The sequence below is a fragment of the Cryptomeria japonica genome, chromosome 4, assembly GCF_030272615.1.
Source record: "Cryptomeria japonica chromosome 4, Sugi_1.0, whole genome shotgun sequence".
NCBI classification, from domain to species: domain Eukaryota; kingdom Viridiplantae; phylum Streptophyta; class Pinopsida; order Cupressales; family Cupressaceae; genus Cryptomeria; species Cryptomeria japonica.
In genome coordinates, this window is record NC_081408.1 from 25,715,094 (window position 1) to 25,736,176 (window position 21,083).

General features: G+C 33.1%; 1 long non-coding RNA gene and 1 pseudogene across 4 annotated transcripts in view; one reads left to right on the forward strand and one right to left on the reverse strand.

Moving 5' to 3' along the window:
* The first annotated feature begins 752 nt into the window (after window positions 1–752).
* On the forward strand, window positions 753–10,797 carry LOC131042128 (DEAD-box ATP-dependent RNA helicase 21-like; annotated as a pseudogene).
* A 1,944-nt stretch (window positions 10,798–12,741) lies between these two features.
* LOC131041113 (uncharacterized) overlaps window positions 12,742–21,083 on the reverse strand; it is a 28,268-nt gene continuing 19,926 nt past the window's right edge. The window contains exons 2-4 of one of the 4 annotated variants that reach the window (XR_009372179.1): window positions 19,702–19,760; window positions 19,013–19,068; window positions 12,742–13,380 (exon numbers count right to left, since the gene is read on the reverse strand). This is a non-coding gene — a long non-coding RNA (uncharacterized LOC131041113). Of the gene's footprint in view, window positions 13,381–18,451; window positions 18,887–19,012; window positions 19,069–19,701; window positions 19,788–21,083 lie in introns of those variants that run through there. The other 3 variants (XR_009372176.1, XR_009372178.1, XR_009372177.1) reach the window with 3 other exon arrangements.

Here is a 21,083-nt window from a genome sequence, read left to right on the forward strand (position 1 = left end):
GAGATTGCATTCAAATCGGAAGTCAAATACAATTGGCTGACTGGTTCTTCATGGAAGATTACACTGCGTTAAGGTTTTACAGATCAGCAATAGACCCCTACAAATTTCCAATACATGTGACAAAGAGGGTTTTTGCATTGGAATATGTATGACAGTTGGAGAGAATAGATGTACTCTTTCATGGTCAGCAAAAGAAGAGCATATTTCCTTCGTTTCCTTTCTCATGTGGAGGGTTCACATTTGACAGAAAAGCATTCGAAGTGGCACATGATTTTTTGACAATTTTAGCTTTGGTGTTGAGGGACATTGGCAATATGATTCACTTAGCATCATTCAAATAAGGATTAAGAAAATTGGGAAATTTGAAAGGTTATGTCAAAATGAAAGTAAATCATTGCTAGAAAAGCTTAGAAACATGGAATCTTGGGATCGGGTCAAAAAGAGATTGAGGAAATTACCGCTGACAATAAAATTTCAACAAAAGAATTGTCATCACAAATTATGGCATTGCACACATAGAAAACAATAAAGCAGGGCATCCAAAATAAAAATAAAAATAGGAGGTCCTGTATTTTCTACCCAAAAATTGCCAATCCATCTAACAACGCTATTCCCAAAAAAATATTACATGAATGTAAAGACAAAAATTGGACTCAAACCAAAGTAGATTTTTGGACTATGAGGAAGAATCTCAGTGAATAAAAGACTATGCTGAAATCGACGAGGATATTGAGTTTAGCGAATTGTGGAATATGGAGCATCTCATAGAAGGATATGATAGAAGTGATGATGAAAATGAGTATGAGGTTGAGGTAAAGGTTACTCCAACAGCTACTATACTCTCTGCAAAATTTAGTGGAGTCGATGCTCCCATGAAAGAAAAATATAGAAAAGGGGCAAACATTGTGGAAAAGATGGGTTTTGAATGTGGTGGTCTAGGTCTGAGAGGAGAAGGCCCTTGGTTACCACTTGAGGTACCACTTCCATCACTTTTAAAATCAAAACATCCTGAGAAACTAGTCATTGGACTTGATTCATCACAAAAAGGTACTACTCATTGCCTTGCGTCTCTATTTCAATTTGTTAGAGCTTCGAAACCACCTTTTGTAGACACATAGATTCAATCACAACCACTACCACAACATGATATTCCTATTGGTGGTGAATCAAGTGCCACTGCCACTAGTGGGGAACCTTGGGATAGTATTTCTATTAGTGTTCAATCAAGTGCCACTGCCACTAGTGGGAATGGAATGGGTACTAATACTAGTTGTCCTGATCAAGTGCAACAACAAGATATCTCTCACAAGAGGACAATAGTAGTAGATACTATACAGAATCCTAGTGATCAAGGCAATGTGAAGAAGCAAAAGTTTATGGCAACAATAGTGAGTACAAAAATATCTTCAGAACGAACCCCTCAAAAGAGTATAAAAACTACAATTGCAAGTGAAGGAGGGACATGATTAGGAATGGCTTTTGGTACTCCTCAAAATGCATTAGTTATAACCACAGGCATGGGTGGAGCCTCATATATCCCTGCAAGTGTTATTTCACCTTTCAAACATTCAATTGCTTCAGAAAAATAGGATTTTCATTACAATAATTTTTTTAATAAATTTGCACAAACAACAAATATGAATAAAGAAAAAAAGAATACATTGAAGAGGGGTTCCCTTATTGCAGCTTTAGAGGAACATCTTGCATCGAACAAGGTATTTCCCACATATGACCCAAAAAAAGATATGACAAAGTTCATGGTTGTTATGCACCCAAATAAAGATAAAAATCCACCACAGAGTCAGATAGATGCCTCTAAATTTCACGTGAGCGCCCTCCAAATGGATTTTTCCAAAGTTCAAAATGTGTACAAAATTAGTGTGTCAAAAAATACAAACAAAGTGATCTACACTTTACTGCTAAAGATGGAGAGGGAGAAAAATAAGGTAGTGAAACAAATGGAAAAGTTACAGGTAGACCTGGAAAATGAAAAAGAAAAGAGAAAAGCAGCAAATAACAAGTGCAATGAATTATAGAAAAGGATAAAAAATTCAGCCTCTACCTTAGCAGCTACAGTGTAGAAATAAATGGGGGCAGAACTGAACGAACTGGGGGAAAAATTGGATGAAAGTATTAAAAAAATTGATGATGAAAGAGTCACTTTAGCAAAATTATATAAAAACCTAGAGTCTTCTATTGCCTTAAATAAAAATTTATAGGAACCAATTGGAGCATGAGACAGAAAAAGAAAAACATTGGGAAGAGAAAGAAAAGTAAGAATGAAAAAAATGTGCACAAATGAAAGAAGAGTTGCAAAATGCAAATAATAAAATTAAAAGTTAAGAAGACAGATTGAAGGACAATATGAAAAATACAGTGAAGTATATAAAAGAAAACATTTGGGGGGAAATAATGCAAGGGAGTGACAAGTTGTGTAAATGGTTGGAATTGAATGAAAGTCTGAGAGTATTTTTTTGGAAGCTCAAAGAGCACATTGAGAAGAACAAAAATGTTAATTCAAAAGAGAATATTGCAAAACAGATTTTGCAAGAAGTCTATAGTAACATTGATAGTTATTTGGCATCCAAGGGAATTAAGAGTTGCATTGATGCCTCAATTAAGGCATCATCTATCATTCAAAAAATGCCAAAACTAAGGGAAGCACAAAATTTTCTGGATAAAGGTGGGAAAATGTTATTGAAGCTGCAACAAAAGACAACCCGTTTGTTAAATCTTGGTTCTCTGAAGAGTGTTGACACATCAAATAAATTCATTTGAAAATAAGCTTTCAGAAAAAAGATGGGCGACACAATGAAGTCTGATTTAGACTTGCTTCCTAAGGACACAACTCCTCACAACTTTCTAGATTTCATCAAACCATTGACAACTTTGAATGCGATATTAGGTGAAACAGTGGAGTCAAGTCACTCTTTCAAATATGGATTGCTGACAAAGTTGTAGTTGACTTACTATACTTTAAAAGAAATTAGACTTCCATTAGATGGAGAGTGGAGAACCCTACAAAAAAAAGCCGAAACATCTCATGAATCATAATATGTATTTTATAGTTTTTTGCTTTGCTCTTAATTTCAATGTTTTTTTTCTTTTGACATCGCTTGAAATAACTTTGTTTTAAGAATAGCAAAAATGCAGCACTCACTATTACTAATCTAGCCTATGATGCACACCTTCAACCTTGTAAATTTGTATTCTTGATTTCTCTAAGATTTTAACTTTTCTGCCTTTCTCTATTTCCGATTTCTAGGTTTTGTGCACTAGTATTCTTTATATTTAATTTGTCATGGCTTGAATTAAGTTTCAATTTTGAACTTTATTTTTTGAATAGGATGAGGAGACATGTAACAAATGCTAAATTTCTAATCCGGCCTATAATGGTCATAGATACCTTCAACCTTGTAAAATTGTACTAAGTTTGTGATACTGATGGGACAATAGATTCAGTGCCTTGGTAATTGATTTTGATGTTGAGTCTTCACATGTTGCAAATAGAATTAAAGCTATTGTTACCTCCTTGTTTCTATAAAAAGGAATTCAGGGTCATTTGCAAAGGGTTCTAAAATTTATATTGGCTTTTGCATAGAGAATCACACAGAGTTGTGTATTGAATGAATTGTATCATATGGCTATATTTTGAAAAAATTAATGAAAATTCAAACATGTCTAAATAAACATCTCTCTATCAATAAACACATCATGCTCTTTTATTCTGCTATTTTCTATCTAAAATTAGGAAGTTGAAAAATGCAATTACAAATCAATATTAAATTTTAATTACAAAAAGATGATAGACACATAAAATATCATCAATTTATCAACCACAATAATAAGTTTTTGTAATATGAATGATGGATTCAGTAATAAGATTAATAAATACCTAGGAACTACTAGTGCTAAATCTCTTAAAGTTGTCATTCCTCCTCAACAAATTCAGAGCTTCCTTGATTCCTGTCTTTGTTTTCTTCAATCTGAGTATGCATACCTCCGTTGAACCGCATCTCAATGCTACCAATAGGTCTAGTACATGAGTCAATTGTCTTACTTCCAATTTGGTTTGAAGTGTTGCCCAAACCTCTTCTTTCACATTTGGACCTCCAAATTTTCAGTTCTGCATCATAACGAAAAACTGTAGACATCATACCTAGATGTATAGAGCCTTAAGAAATTTTCCAAATTCTTATCTAGTTTATTTCTTATCTTTGATTTTAGGAACCCCAAAGCACTAAAAACTCTCTTATCCTCCACCAAACCCAATATCATGGTAAGACATAAATCAGCAAGCTTGAAATATTCTGATATTGAATCACGCATCACTTCACTCCAACCTAGATTTTTCCAAAGCCTTATTATTGATCCCTCTTCATGGGGGTTCTCCATTAAGTCATATTGTTCCCTCATAGTGTATGCAAAATGGGTTGATTTCTCTCTAAGAAGAGTTTCAATTAAAATTCCATTTATAGTTACTTCATTGAATTATTTGGATTTGCAAAATCGATTTATCAAAGTGAGTAGCTTAGTTCAAAAATTAGTTGAATTCTTGAGGTTCCAATATTAAGAAAACACAATAGACATGGCTTCAAGCAATTTCTCAGGAGGGAATCTGCTTCTAATATGTGAGGAAAGATCACAGATAATTTTCTTCACAGAAGTAGTTATAGACTCAACAACCTTGCTAAACTCTTCCCTTGTAACTCTTGCTAGTCACTTCTTGGGCCACTTTACTAGTTCCTCAGTCTCGACCATGGCAAAGTAGTGCATTGGTATCTCATCTCTGCATACACTAGCACATAACTCCATGTTTGCATCAATCTGTAAAAAGTTATCAGAACTATTCAAATCTATGAGTGTCCACCACTTAGCGAATTTTTCATCAAATAATGTTGGTTGAGATCCATAGAGATTATCAAGGTTGAGGCATGTCATCTTACTCAGCTTAGCGTATTCTACAATATACATAGCTCTTTTTTGGGATTTTTTCATAACATTCTTCATTCCCTCTAGCATCGGGAGAAGAGCTGCTAAAGTTAAGATTGTCTCTATATTACTTAGCCTCTGAAGAAAGTCACAATATTTTGGTTGCTCTAGCTCATCGTGATTGTGTGAAATAATCCAATCAAGGGTGCATATTCTGAAAAAAAAATGGATGCATTGGTCCATCCAAAGAGATCCATCTGGCATCATTATCCTTAAGAAGCTTGTTTCCATCGATTATTCTATTAGTAAAGTGTTAAGATTCCATAAATTGTTTAGGACTTCGACATAAGTGTGAGTAGAGACCTCTGATTAAATGTTCATTTTTTTTACTAGAGTATGTTTGCTCAAAATTCCAAAAGCTATATTCCTTCTGTGGGCCACGTAGTGAATGCTAGTAATGTAAGGTGCAAAAGAATTTTAGATCTTTGTGCAAAGATCATTCTAGTGACCTTGCATTACTGAAGCTTTATCCACTCCAACACACACCAACTTTTTGGCAATCATCATGTCATCCATACCTCCATATTCAATTAAACAACTCTTGACTAATTGAAATAATTCTTCGTTGTCACACTATCCTCCATTTTAGCAACAGATAGTAGATGAAGTTGGCAGGCATGATTTTGTATAATATAAACATGCATGCATACCCACAAAGTATTATCTATTATCGTAACTTCATCTAAAGAGAACACAATAAAGTTTGACTCTTTTATTTTTTCCTTTACATCTTATTTTTCAACCTCGGCAAGACAACTTACCCATTCTCATCTACTGTTTACTAACTAGTGACTATCAAGATAGTTAGGAACTTTCAAAAAGTGTAATAGACCACTCATTTATGGGTAGTCTGTCATAGCACACCCTTTGCTCAAAATATAAAAAACAACACTTAACTGAACAATTTTTCCAAGTTGTTCTATTAGCATTTCTTTTCAAAAAATAGTTTCAATAGAACCTTTAAATTCAATAGGCTTTGTCTGTATTTTCTTCTAAAAATAAAATTCTTCGGCATTCCTCACATGCTTACATTCCCCCTTTGTTTTCCATTTTATCACTGATTTTTCAACTCCATCTAGGGGAAAGGACCCAGTAGTTGTGCACCCTAACTTCACGCTTCTCAAAATCCTACTTGGAAATTTCAAATCACTCCGATTTTTTTACAGCAGCTTACTTGGCAAGTCCCCTACTTATAACTAAGGTTTCAAGGCCACATCATCAAATATGATGCCACATCAGCATGCTTTTTGTCAAGGTGTCCAAAACAGCCCCCCAAAAAAGTGAGACCAATAGACGTGCAAAAGAGACCCCAATAGTTGTGCAGCTAACATGGCATCACCTGATTGGTTACTTTTTACAATATTAGTTCATTTCTTAACAACTATTGGTACATTTCCTAACAAATTTTGGTACATTTCCTAACAAAAATTGATATTTTTTGTTTCAAACAATAGGTTTTATTTGTTTAATATTTATTAAAAAAGGTATCAACAACCCTCACAACAATTGGTACATGCTCAACTACTGGGTCCTTTTCTATATTATTTGTTTTTTGTAAACTTTACCAATATGCTTTTCTATGGTGTCAATTTTTAGTTGCAATCTCTTTTCCTTTTTATGTTTCCAAGTGAAAATCTTACACCTGCATTCTATTGGAGGCTCATCTTCAATTGGATTCTCCAGTGGTTCTGTAAATGGATACTTTGATACCCAATTAATTTGAAAATTCCTCACAAACTAACCTAGGTATCTACCAGAAAATCTTCTTCAAGTTCATCGTGATCTGAGATATCAAGTTCGCCAGCTTGTTCAATATGTGGTGTAGGTTGTGAATCTTGAACTTTCCTAATTTTCACCACAATTTTTGCCAACACCAAAGTACGATGACAATGTTTTGCATTTTTTTGGCCTCTCTTGGCCTTCCCCATATGTAGGATTCCTACCCTTCTTCCTGTTTGACATCTCCAACGAAATAAAAGCTACAAAAAAAATATCAACTTGCTAATAAGTAATAATAGACTATAGACTATATGATTCATTGGCCCTACGACCTACAATCTAGATGTCTGAGGTCTCTTGGATGACCATTGACGGGTCCCCATTGAATAAGAATAAAATCAACAGTGCAAATAGATAGAGATGAATTCAAGATAATATTATAACAGTTCAAAAACATGATCACTTACCTTTAGGTCACTAGCAGTCGCCAATGCAGCCAATAGTGATGGTTGTTCCTAGTTTGAAACTTCACTAGTGATCCGAATTGAGAGCTCACAACCGACGAAATTGTGTAGAGATAAAACTGATCTTTGACTATATTTATACCAATCCTTTTTTGGTGAATTCAATAGGATTTTATATGGTATATTTGGCAAATCACACTTAACTATAACACATCTTATGTAATTTTTGAGGTGATTATGGGTCATCCAATTAATTGGCAATTATAATAGAGTTGGCAAAAAATTGGGGTGAATTGAGACACACTTTTGCAAAGTGCTAGGCAAATTGGGTCCTCGTGGCCAATAAATATTTCTATGGCTATTGCCAAATTATGGTCATCTATTAAGACAACCTTAGAAAGTGTGTGAAAATATTAAATTTATCGTTTGAAAAACGTAGATTCTATTGGCGAAATCTTGATAGAGATACAATTATTTACAAAAAATAATCGGCATTTGGTTTGTGCATTTGATGAATATTTATTAACCATTAGCGAATATTTGCCACTAAAGTAAAACCTGCGCTGGATGTGATTTATGGAATAGGTTGCCATCAATGACAGCTCCTAAGCATCTCGCATGCATCAATCTTCACTGGAACAGTGTCTCTTTCCAACAAACCTCTTTCATGCTCACCCTGTAGCAAACATAACATGAGCTTGTTACTAATAAAACTTGATTATCTTCTCAATTCAAAGGTTTCATTTCAATTATGATTGAATCCTTGTAAGTGGATGCACAGTTGATTTTAAGCTATCACCTCTCAATTAAGTCCTTTGCTGCACAAACATCATGACCACAAATTGACCTCATGCACTATAGAAATTTATCCAAAAAATAGACCATTTTTTTCCCAATTGACTTTCCACGCCTATTCAGCATACCCATTGCACACCAAAGTGTAATTGCTAGTTTATATTATTTTATTAAAATAAGAGTTACAATTAATATTACATAAATATAATTATTCTAATATAATTTTAAAATAACAATGATTCAAAATTATAATAATAAAAAATTAAACTAATTTTTTTTTATTAAAATTCAAAATTAGAACAAATGTTTTTATTACAATACTATGATGACAAGTACTCACCACTACGTGACACTTATTTTTTCTTGATGTAACTTTGAAATTTGATGTTACCTCTATCTATCATATAAAAAAAATTATAATTCTTTGATAATTTCAACACTTTTTATTTGATGTTTAAAAAGAAATATTAATTGGTGAAAAATATTTAAAAAGAAATATTAATTGTCGAAAAATATTTAAATTATAAAGCATTTTATTGAAAATATTTTATATTTAAATATTTTTATCAATTTCTCAATCATACATATTAAATATGAAAAAAATCTCAAAGAGAGCAGCTTGCGTGAAGAGGAAGCAAAAAGGTTGGAGGAGGAACTAAAAAGGTTGGAGGAGCAACGAAAACGTTGGTCATTGTCTGCAAAAAGGCCTTCTGATCGAGGAGACGAGAAAGGACGCCTTGAGAAGCAAAGTGAAAGAGAGAAAGACAAGGAATTAGAAACTATTAGAGAACAGGATCCGGGAACAAAGAAGCCTAAGAAACGCTTCATCAAGCCAAGTAAGAAGTTTCGATTTTCATTTGACTGGGATAATACTGAGGATACTTCAAGGGATACGAATTTTCTATACCAAAATCCTCATGAAGCACAGTTGATGTTTGGTCGAGGGTTCCGAGGTGGGATAGATCGCAGGGAACAGAAAAAGCTTGCAGCAAAGAACGAGAAAGAGCTTAGGGCACAAATACGGAGTAAACAGGGGGTAGAGGAGAAACCAGAAGAGGCAGCAGCGCAAAGACAAAAGGAAGAAGCTGCAAATGTTTATGATACCTTTGATATGCGTGTGGATCCCCATTGGTCAGAAAAGAAGCTTGATGAAATGACAGAGAGAGATTGGCGAATTGTCCAAGAAGATTTCGACATTTCATACAAGGGTTTCCGAATCAAGGGTTTCTAAATTCCACGAATTCCACGACCCATGCGCAATTGGGAAGAAGGAAGTTTTCCGTCAGAAGTATTGAAAGCTGTGTATAAAGCTGGTCACAAAAAGCCATCTCCCGTTCAAATGGCTGCCATTCCTCTTGGCCTTGAGCAGAGGGACGTTATTGGTATTGCAGAAACAGGATCGGGAAAGACTGCTGCATTTGTATTGCCCATGTTGACATATATATTAAGGCTCCCTCCTATGATGGAGGAAATTAAAGCTAAGGGGCCTTATGCAGTTGTAATGGCCCCAACAAGAGAACTTGCACAACAAATAGAAGAGGAGACTATTAAATTTGCCCATTATCTGGATATTCGAGTGGTTTCAATTGTTGGAGGCCAATCAATTGAAGAACAAGGTTTCAAGCTGAGTCAGGGATGTGAGATTGTAATAGCAAGCCCTGGACGCTTGCTGGACTACCTGGAATGAAGATATGTTGTTCTTAATCAGTGCAACTATGTTGTTTTGTATGAAGCAGATCGCATGGTTGATATGGGCTTTGAACCTCAGGTTGTTGGAGTTTTGGATGCAATGCCTTCAAGTAATTTGAAGCCTGAGAATGAGGATGAGGTCCTGGACGAGAAGAGGATATATAGGACAACATACATGTTCAGTGCAACAATGCCATCTGCCGTTGAACGCTTAGCTCGGAAATATCTCCGAAATCCCATTGTGGTCACCATAGGTACTGTTGGCAAAGCAACTGAGCTGATAGCTCAACATGTGATAATGTTGAAGGAAACTGAGAAGATGGGGAGACTTCAGAGGTTGTTAAATGACTTGGGAGATAAAACAGCAATTGTATTTATCAACACAAAGAAAACTGCGGATTCTTTATCAAGGCAACTGGATAAATCAGGTTAAAAAGTTACCACACTTCATGGAGGGAAGACACAGGAACAACGTGAGATAAGCTTGGAAGGTTTTTGTAATAAACGCTTCAATGTTCTTGTCGCAACAGATGTGGCTGGTCGCGGCATTGATATTCCAGATGTTGCACATGTGATCAATTTTGACATGCCATCAAACATTGAAATGTACACCCACCGTATTGGGCGTACTGGACGTGCTGGCAAGACAGGGGTGGCAACGACATTCCTGACACACAATGACAGTGATGTGTTCTACGATTTAAAACAGATGCTCATTCAAAGCAACAACCCAGTGCCTCCAGAATTAGCAAGGCACGAGGCCTCAAAATTATAACCAGGTACAATACCCGACTGTTTGAATATTGTTTAGTAATTCTTCATACTTGTATAGTTTTATGTTTTAGTTTTCTATCTTTATTTGAAATGATTATAGAGTAAAAACTGTTTTAGTTTTTTGGTTACATTAAACAGCATATGGGTTATGAACACTTAGTGTACAAGTTGAAAAAAGCCCTTTATGCGTTGAAGCAAGCTCCTCGTGTCTGGTATGTTAGAATTGGCAGTTATTTCATGAAGACAGGATTCAACAGAAGCCACTCAGAGCCTATCTTGTATGTCCAATGTATTGATAATGATATTCTCATCATTTTCCTCTATGTTGATAAGATAATAGCAAAAGTCCCATGAAAAAATTTCTAAGAAAAAATCAAACAAGAATTTGAAATGTCAGAACTGGAACTATGCAATATTTTCTTCTATGTTTATGGCTATTAATGGATTTTGTACCAAATCATTTTTCCACTACCACTGACAGACTGCCCAGAAGGAATGACACAGTCTTCGCACACTGAATACCATACTGGCAAAAATATTTCTTGAATGAATTCATTTATCACCATAATAATGCCTGTTTATACTTAGAGTTGGCGATGACATTGAATATGGAAAATAACTTACCTTTATTTTTGCTATCCTATATTTGATGTGTGGAAATACTTGTAATCAGGCTAAATAAAAAATGTAATTGCATTTTGTAATGCCAATTCAAGCTGGAAAAATAGTTTTAAGTCCATTTGTCTGTTCTAAAGGTCAACGTATATGGCACATTAAAAATCATCATCCCTTATATTATTGTAAAAAATATGATCTCAACCTTGCTACTCTTGTCAAGAAAAAATATATTTTGAACAACTTAATTGTAGAAAATGATTTTTTGAATTATTGTGTTTTTAGATTATTTACTAGACTGAAAATATATATATATATATAGCTTGACAAATTATACATAAAACAAGAACTGCAGTGTGTACCGTAGTTCCTGTCAGCTGCCAAATGCTGGTAAGAGAGTTTGGCATGATGATAGATAGAGTACGAATAACAATTTATCGAACTGCTGCTCTAGCTTTCCTGAGTGCATGAACAATTTTCTTTCAATAGTCAAAGAACTCTGAAAATTGCAAGCCACTCTCGTTTTGCTAATAGCGGCGCTGCAGATCAGAACTTGATGCTTAAAAGAACACTCCTCTGTACATAAATTTCATGCATAAACGATCTTAGCATGCGACATGTACTACCAAATGCAGTTCATACGATCATTAGTTCTATGGTCTGATATGTGTTTGGCTTCTCTTAAAGAGGAACTCTTTTTGTGATGATTATTCCTGAAGTAGCAATGATAATTTTTCTGAACCTATGACCTGTCCTTGAGGAATCTAAAATGCGTTGGGGAGTGCAACTTATTAGGAGCAAGTTGATGGGTAATAAATAAAATCATCAAAATGAATCAACAGATGAAGAATAGATTCATTATGACCTCTAGCAAATTTTCCTTAAAGGCAATGCACACCTATTGTGCAAATTTTTCCTGCAGTGGGCACCTATTGTGAAATGGACATATCAAGGTATAAATTTTAGGGCTAGTCAGAGTAGCCTATAGAAGGCTTTATAGATTTAAGCTTCCAATCATGTGGAATTGCTTTCAGCCTGACAAAAGCTGAAAACTCTACGTTGTGGTGATGAAGAAAGCATGGCCAGAGAATAAACACCTAAAAATGTAGCCAAATAAAAACCATCCAAATTCATTCACGATGGATATTTTAAGAATATTAGTATCAAGAATGATGTACTCAGTTCACTTCCAACTTTGTGCAGGAAAGTATTAATATGTTTATTGCCATTAAAATTAGTTTTATTAGCTTCCACACAAATCCCTCATCTCCATCCTATAAACTTAAGACACAGATCAGTCTAAACATCTTTTTTAAGCCTTAGGGAGGTCAGGATTAAAACCGAAACATTATATCATCTCTTGAACTAGTTGAATCCTCTGCTTTCATGATAAAATTTTACTAATAATACAATTAGATTCTGTAAAAAAAAAATTATCAACCTTTAACATCACACACTATGATCTTTCACCGAAAGATGGTAGAAGTTGAAGGAGATTGTGTAAAATTTTACTATTTTAAATAAATTAAAAGTCATCTTTAACATTCACATTCTAATTCTTTCCAAATTCCATAGGTCATACCATCTCACTATGTTTGACCAGCGCATACATTTTAAGATTCTAGGGTTAAAAAAGCTTTAGCATAATTCGAACCTGAAGCCGCCGGTGCTAAACATCATAGCAGATAGGACATGCAAAAATAACGAGATACATCTATTTTCTAAAACTCAAAAAACTGTTAACACCAGGTGTTTCGATACTCTCCATTACAGGCTTTTCGATACCCTCGATTACAGAGAACCATTTCAACAACACAATTGTTATATTCAAAATACTTTGAATTTTGTTACATTCAGCTTACGAGCCTTTCCACGGAGACAATCCACTCAAGCCTGTAGTAGAAGCATATCAAATTTTAAAAGATTAAAACAAAGCCCATGATTCTAAAAATACAAAGATTTAAAAATTAATTTGTGTATATATGATTTGTAGCAGTAGATCATAGTTTCTGCCTATGACGGTGTCTATAGAATTTTCCTGACCAGCAGAATCTCTAGTGGGCCACCCTTAAACAGCACACACTAAGCGTTGACCGCTTAGTGTGGCAGGTGTGGGCCCATTCCCTTTGCCACCATCCGTTGCCGTTTGTCCCGTTTCCGTTAGCATTCAAATTCTTAAATTTCTCCCGCGCAGTAAGTAAAGTGAATTCAGTACGTGTTTGCTGACAGCCTCTGGGCAATTTTTATTTCCTACCATTCTTCCAGCTTGTAACGAAATGGGAGCTCTGTGGTGAGCTGGCACGGTTGGAAATGCTCTGCAAACGTATGCAAACTGTGGAAGCACAGACAAGGCGTTGAACTTTAAATAATATATTTATTATTGATGGTTTCTTACTTTTTAATATATATATATATATATTATTTTTAAAATAAATAAATAAAAGTGATGTTCTAGAGAACATAATATATCTTTAGATGGTATCATTTTTTGAAATTTTTTAATTATTAAGGAAAAATGTAAATTTTTGAAATATAATTTATTTTTATTTAAAATTTAAATAAAAACATAAAATACATTAAAAATTTATGTCACTTGTATGTGCTTCAAGTTTAAAAGCTAGACCAAAGGCTAGTGCTATTCATTTCTTTTATCATGATGTGTCACGGTATTTGGATTTCACCTAGTTGAATGTCCTTAATTTTAAATTACGTTTTAGTTGATGTAATTCTAGTTCCTTAAAAGATAACAATTAAGATATTATACATTTTTAACATACTAATTCATAAAACATAGCAAATTCCCTTACTCATATAAAGGGTTTGTTGCAATTGAACGCTTGGTTAAACAAATAATTTTATTGATCACATCACATGTCAAATTAAAGATAATAAATCCCTAAGGCATGAGAGTTTATTTTAATTACATTTACAGAGCCTAATCATCCTTAATTATGCACTATATTGAACTATTTAATAAACTAGTATAATGAAGCATAAATTTAAGGATGATAGAAACATAATGTGTGCAACTTTGATTTAATTGGGTTTATGATTGAGGGCATATTTATTATGAAAATATTCCTAGTAAGCTCTATAACCAATTATAGATTGTCTCTAAGTTGATGAAAAATGGCTCTATAAACTTATAAATAATAATAGTGATCAACTATAGTGACTATAACATGTTAATATGTAATGAGTTCTTAAGATATCTATTTAACTATACAAATAATTTCAATATTCCATAAGAAATAGTGAGAAACCACATGTGAGTGAATTGGAGAAACAAATTATGAACCAATTTTGAGGGTTTGGTAAATCATTAGCATAATCACCATGAATTTGATGAAAGATTTTAATTGAGAAATAAAATAGAAATGGTTAGGAAAAATTCCAAGAAAATGTGCACAAAAAGGCAAGAAGAATCTTTCTAATTTGAACAAGTCCAAAGGAAGAAGTACACTTATACAAAAAGAATACATGAATATCATGACTGGCAAAAAGGAAAGAAAAGAATGCCATTTTTTTTAATAATCAATCATATCTCAACAAAATATTTTGTTAATAATGTCCATGAAAATATTTCTTAAAATAGACTAATGAATCTTTCACCTTTCAAGAAAGGAAATCAACGTTAAGAGGACCAAGTGAGGCTAGGGAAAATTAACAATAATTCTATTCCATCAATCAAGATCCTCATCTAATAATTTGTGCCTAGAGAATGAAATTCATCTTTCATTTAGTTTGCTCAAATTATAAATTTTATTGTCTCCTATCCTGGAAAAGGAAAATGAAAAATTAAATTGAAATCAAATATGAGAATCCTATACACTGAGATTCCTCTCAAGAGGATTCTTTCTAGTAGAATTCTCTAATAAAATGGAAATGGATAATGCCCTTAATGGTTGACCAAGGATGTCAAATGGTGTAGGCCCCTTCTTGAAAAATTGTCAATTATTTTGATTTATTAGATCTTAAAATCCAATAAATTCCAATATATTTAGAATTTATAGTCTTCTTCAAGAATAGTGGTAATGCACAATCTTGGAGTAGATTGACATTTCACTTTAAAATATTGAAATCTTAGATGAATTAATTGCGTAGGGAGATTCAAGGATTTATGCAAGGGTATGTATAAGGAGAGATTTGTCCAAATGCTAATCAAATGTATAATTTAATATAGCTAGCTATAATTAGTTTATAGGAAGTTAGGTTAAACCAATCTTTTGTATGCATTATAAATCAAAAATTCATTACAAAAAAAATAATAGATAGAATATCTCACAAAATTTGTAATGAAATGATACAGAAAAGAATTAGGCAATCCTAAGGAATCAAAAATCAACATAACACAAATATTAAAGGAAATGATGAGATTATAAATATCCTAAAAAACTATTTGATTCGTAAAGTAGTGTCATCAAATCAATTAGCATTAAGATTGTTAAAAGTTTCTTTCTTATTCTTCTTTGGATAATAAAGATGAAAATTTCTCTTGTTTCATATATATTGAAGAATGAAATTGTCTTCCTCTTTCTTTATTGGTAGAGAACAAGAGTTATCATAAGAGCCAAGGACTAAGGGGTATCCAAATTCACTCGAGGCATGATCTCGACCTCATCCTATTTCAAGAAGTTGGAACCATGCACTTAGCAAGACTTGATCCTTGATGGGTTCATTAAGAACCATTCGACTTCGCCAAAAGTTCAAGGGCCCATTGACTATAGTTAATAATTTCAATCCTTTTCTTCATAAGAAACGTCTATTTAATGTAATCGAGCCAAAGTTGGAGAGATAGCATCAATTTTCTTCTTAAGTTGATAAAATTGTTTCACTAATAAATTGAAGATTCAAAAGTATAAGTAGTAGTGGCATGAGAAGCATGGGTGTAATATTTTTGTTTACTCAAGATGCATTTAAATTGTTGCTTTTGGAAGCCTTGTAATTTAATTAATTTGTGTTTTTGTTATCATCTCATTCTCCAAGATTTTTAATGGACGATTTGTAAGAAAATTAAATTGAGGTTATGGAAACCCTACAAGGAAAGGTTCAATTTAGTTTCTGAGCAAAATTCAAATTATAATGTTGCTTGATTGTTAGAAAATAGTAATTTAGGTTACCTATAGCTAGGTCCACTGGTAAGAAACAATCCTTATGGTAAGAAAGAGAACTGCATTGTTATTTACAAATGAACAAAATTGTCTTTTAGAACTATTAGGTAGGTCATGATGGAAGAACATGGGAGTGTTTGTTTTGCACAATAAGAAATGGAGCAAGTGGGTATCCATGGTCTCATTTAGAAATGTGGATAATACAATGTTGTTTCAAGGTATCTTTCAAAATTGCAAAGTATTGTAAAACTATTGATAAGCTCAAAAACTATCTGCCCATGGCTTGTCCAATGCAATCTTTTATAGAACTTGGTGGATATAAATGAAATCTTTTGTTAGTATCTCATTCAGGGCATTCCATGAGAAGATATTTCTCTGAGGCATCTTGTCAAACAGTTCAGGTGCTTTCCTATGCTTTTAGACTTTGCATATCCTACAATCATGGCCTTCTGTCAATCAGTTCATGTCCCTTGTCTATGCTTAAACATTTTGCACGGACATTTAAAAGGGCAGTCAAGACAGTTGCAGCTACAAGATCTAAATAAATTCTTGTGATGGATGTCCATCCCCTATTCCAAAGCTCCCATTTTCACTGAGGCTGAGAGGAAGTTGGCAAAGGTTGCGATGTTTGGCTTTACACTTGCCCATCTCATTTGGTTGAAATCGTCTAAATCCTTTTCAAGAAATGGATCTTCTCCATACCCTGCAATCACAGCATTCCGTGAGACCATATTTCTTCAAGGCATTCGGCAAAACCGTTCGCGTACCTTGTCTATGCTTCCATATTTTGATTGAATCTCTACCATAGCGTTTCCAACTATGATATTTCATAATTATCGGGCCGTGTTGTGCTGGGCTGTAAAAATCCTTGACTATTTCATGGCAGAGGTGACATAAATGGGAATCATTAGGCGGGAATAAAGTTTGAATTCAAACATTAACGGTGCTAAATGGGACTAGACGGAATGGGTTTGGGAGAAGGTATGGGCCCACACCAACCACCTAAGCAGTCAAAGCTTAGTGTGTGTTGGTTAAGCCATCCCTCTCTAGTGTAGCATTGTTGCCCTCATCATCACACCCCTGATATATTTAAGTCCACAAATGGATAGCTTGTTCAAATTAATTTATACTTCAGGAAACCTCAAATTCGCCTTAAAAGCACACAATGCCATCAAATAGTACAGAGACGAAAAAAAAACACAACATAGATAAATGCATTAGTTGTAACCTTAACATGGCCAATTATTACCTTATGCCACTACTACATAGAGGGGGTTTTAAGACAATATTTGAGACAATTTTTGAGTAAATTGTCAGACAAAATAAAACTTGTGTATTGTCTTAAATATTGTCTTTAAGCAAGTGTCTTAAAATTATTGTCTTAAAAAATTGTCTTTATAAAGACAATAAAAAACACAAGTATTATTGCATATTGAGAGAATTTTATTTTTGTCTCTATAGAGACTATAGCTATAATAAAAAAAACATATTGTCTCAATAAAGACAAATGTCTTTAATCCCACTTATTGTCTTTCTTAAGACAATAAAAATATTCCCATTAGAGAGAATATCACTTTTGTCTCTCAGAGATGATATAAAATAATGAATTTTAAAAAATAGCTCACTATTCAAATAAATCAATATTGTTAAATATAAACTACACTATCATTGATTAATTCATGTTAGGACACGATGGATTCGAACCACCATCCTCTTGCTTGTAAAGAAGATGCTCTTCCATTGAGCTAGCACCCTTTAAATAATAATTATACCCTTAAGAATCTTGGATCTCACTACAGATTCAAAATGAAATCATAAATTAAGTTGTTGTATAACAATAAATGGTAAATACAACTTAAATTATTTGCACAAGGGAAACATATATATTTTGAATGGTAGAGAAATAAGTCACTCTATCAAGACATACATTCAAACTAAAATCATGAATTAAGGTTTTGTAAAAATGTAAATAGTAGCAATGCTAGCATTTTCCTCCATAGTAACATAAATATTTAGATCTTGTTTATGTAAAAATTTGATGCTTTTGCTAAGTGATCTTTTATCCGTTATATTTAGATCTTGATTTATGTAAAAATTTGATGTTTTTGCTAAGTGATCTTTTATCTGTAATATTTAGATCTTGATTTATGTAAACATTTGATGTTTTTGCTAAGTGATCTTTTATCTTTAAAAATGTATTCCTTGAAATCATCTTATGGATAAAAAGATCGTGGAAACAAAGAAGTTCAACAAAAACTACATTACATACATCAAAACACAAGGCTATTCACCGAGCAGTAATAAAACTGTCACCAAACAATACAAGGTTGTTATTCAATAGCAATAAAACTGTAGAGACAAAACCCAAGTTTGGTAGTAGAAAGAAAGAGTTTTGTGTTCATGACAAATTTTTAGTACAGGTAAACTAATTTGGAAAATATTTTAGTAGCAATGCTAGAGAACCACTTTAAAGGTTGGGGGCAAAATTTTGGGTAACAAATTCTTGCTTGACATATAAGAAGCAATACAAACAACGATATTACGACATTCATCTACTGCCCTTTTATTCAAAACTAATGCATCTTTCTTATTGTGAGACACTCTTCTATTGCTCAACAACAAAAATTTCATGGATGTTGATTGCATATTGCATTCCTTGTTTTAGTATGGCTCTATAGGTTTATAGAAATTTGCACTTGTATAAACAGTGGTTGGCCTCAATTCCTCCTCAATTCATAAAAGTTGCAAAAGAAACAGAGCTCAAGTTAGCTAAATATAGATGCCAAAATGATATGATAAAATACACTTGCTAATCTAACATTTATTAGCTTTTACATATTCAAGTATAAGTACCTGTTTATATTGGCAAGTAGCTCAGATCGACATGGAGCTCCAGTCTTTATTTGGCCCTGAAAACTCAAACATAATAATGACATAGAAAACTAGAAAATTTATCTTAGATTGAGTAGTGTGGGGATTTGAATGCACCATCATAGTAATGTTTACTCAAAAAGGTTTTTTGTTTGTTCATCTTATGACCTAAAAATGGTTATCATATACAAATGAATGTTTAAAAAATTGTTTGCCAAAAGAAATGATCCTCTTGGGCATATAGATTGGTTGCATTGGAAGAGCACTAAGAATGCCTTGAAATCACATTTATAGCCCCAATTTATGCAAGTGCAGACCTCCTTTTAAATATTGTAAACATGGAAACAAATAAAAATGATTGTGTCTAGTCCTAACGTACACAAGATTATATTATAGTATTGAATGCCATTTCCTAATTCAATGAAATTATTTGCCAAAAAATGCATTGACATTAGTGAGGCAAGTTAGATAGCTACCTCCTCCAGTTCAAAACATATGTTTTATCTTACTATAAAACTCAGATGCAACAACATCCATGCTAACGACAACCTACCAATCCCAGTGGCATAGTGTTTTGTTTGACTATATCTAGCTAATGTGACTATATCTCATGCTCAACATTTGGGCTATGAAAAACACATGAATTATTAAAGCCAAACAACATGCTATACCTTCAAATGGTGGAAAATCTTTGAACCTATCTTCATGGCCTCTTTAAATGATGAAGCTCCTACAAGAAATATCATATCATGAACTCCTGCATTACAAATGTAATATGCAATTCAAAAAAAAAACTAAATATTCAATGAATCTTATCTCCATTCAAAGAACAACATGCTATATTTAGAAACAATAAGGTTTATGCCGTATTCATGATGGAAACTGTAGACACCTAAAATTGTCATGTCTAATTAAATAAATATTTTATTTATTTAATTATCTTTAGCCTAATTCTTCTATTAATTAAATAAATCCTTATTTATTTAATTAATTCATTTATCCTCTTCTAGCCTTATTTCTCATTTAAATAAATACATTTATTTATTTAAATTATCCTTTTCCTAAATTAAATAAATATTTTATTTATTTAATTATCCCACTTCTTCTATTAATTAAATAAATATTTATTTATTTAATTAATTCATTAGCCTTTTCTACCCATGACACATGTCATTCATCTCTTAATTCATACACTACCTACCCCTTTCATTATTTTATTATTTCTTTTACCTACCCTTTAATCATAGCCGACCTCCTTTTACACCTCTCAATCTTATCCCTCCATTTCTTATAGTGTCTTCTATATAAGGAGATGCTTCCTTCATTATCATTCTAATCAATCATTCTAATCATTCTATGCACCCTAATAAATCATCTTTTATGCAATTGACTACACTACGATCCTACTTGCAACCACATTCTGTTCTTTGTTGAGCTCTTGTGCACATAAAATCTGAGAGCAAATATATCAAGCAAGATCAATGGAGATAGGAAGAATGGAGATCCAAACCCTATTGGACATGTGATGGTATAATCTTTGTGATTTTGTTTGATTTGCATTATCTTAGGTAATCTTCATATGTTATGGTGGATCTTTGTTGTTGTTAGGCTAGGTTTTTTGTGGTTGAATTCATTTAGTCTTTCAATATTGTTATTATCGTATCCATTTTCACCATAAACAGAAACAATTTCATAAGACATGATATAATGTGAAATTCACAAAAGCTCACAAACATATCAGCAACATGAATTTTAGGAGGAATGCTCGTAATAAATTATTTAATTCAAAAACATACCTTCATTGCAAGTTTGTTGCCTACATGTGAGCCTTCGTTGATGACATTACAGGTAGGTACATGCATCACTAAGTTTTTGTTGCCGACAACATTGGCAATGTGTTGCATATCATGATCACTTGATTTCAAGATACTTACTCCCACTAGACCAACAAAATACTCATGAAATATTATGCCATGTTTTCTTTGTACTTTTCATTTACATGTTTAAAGCAAGGAAATAATCATCAATCAAAACACCCCTCAACCAAGAGGGA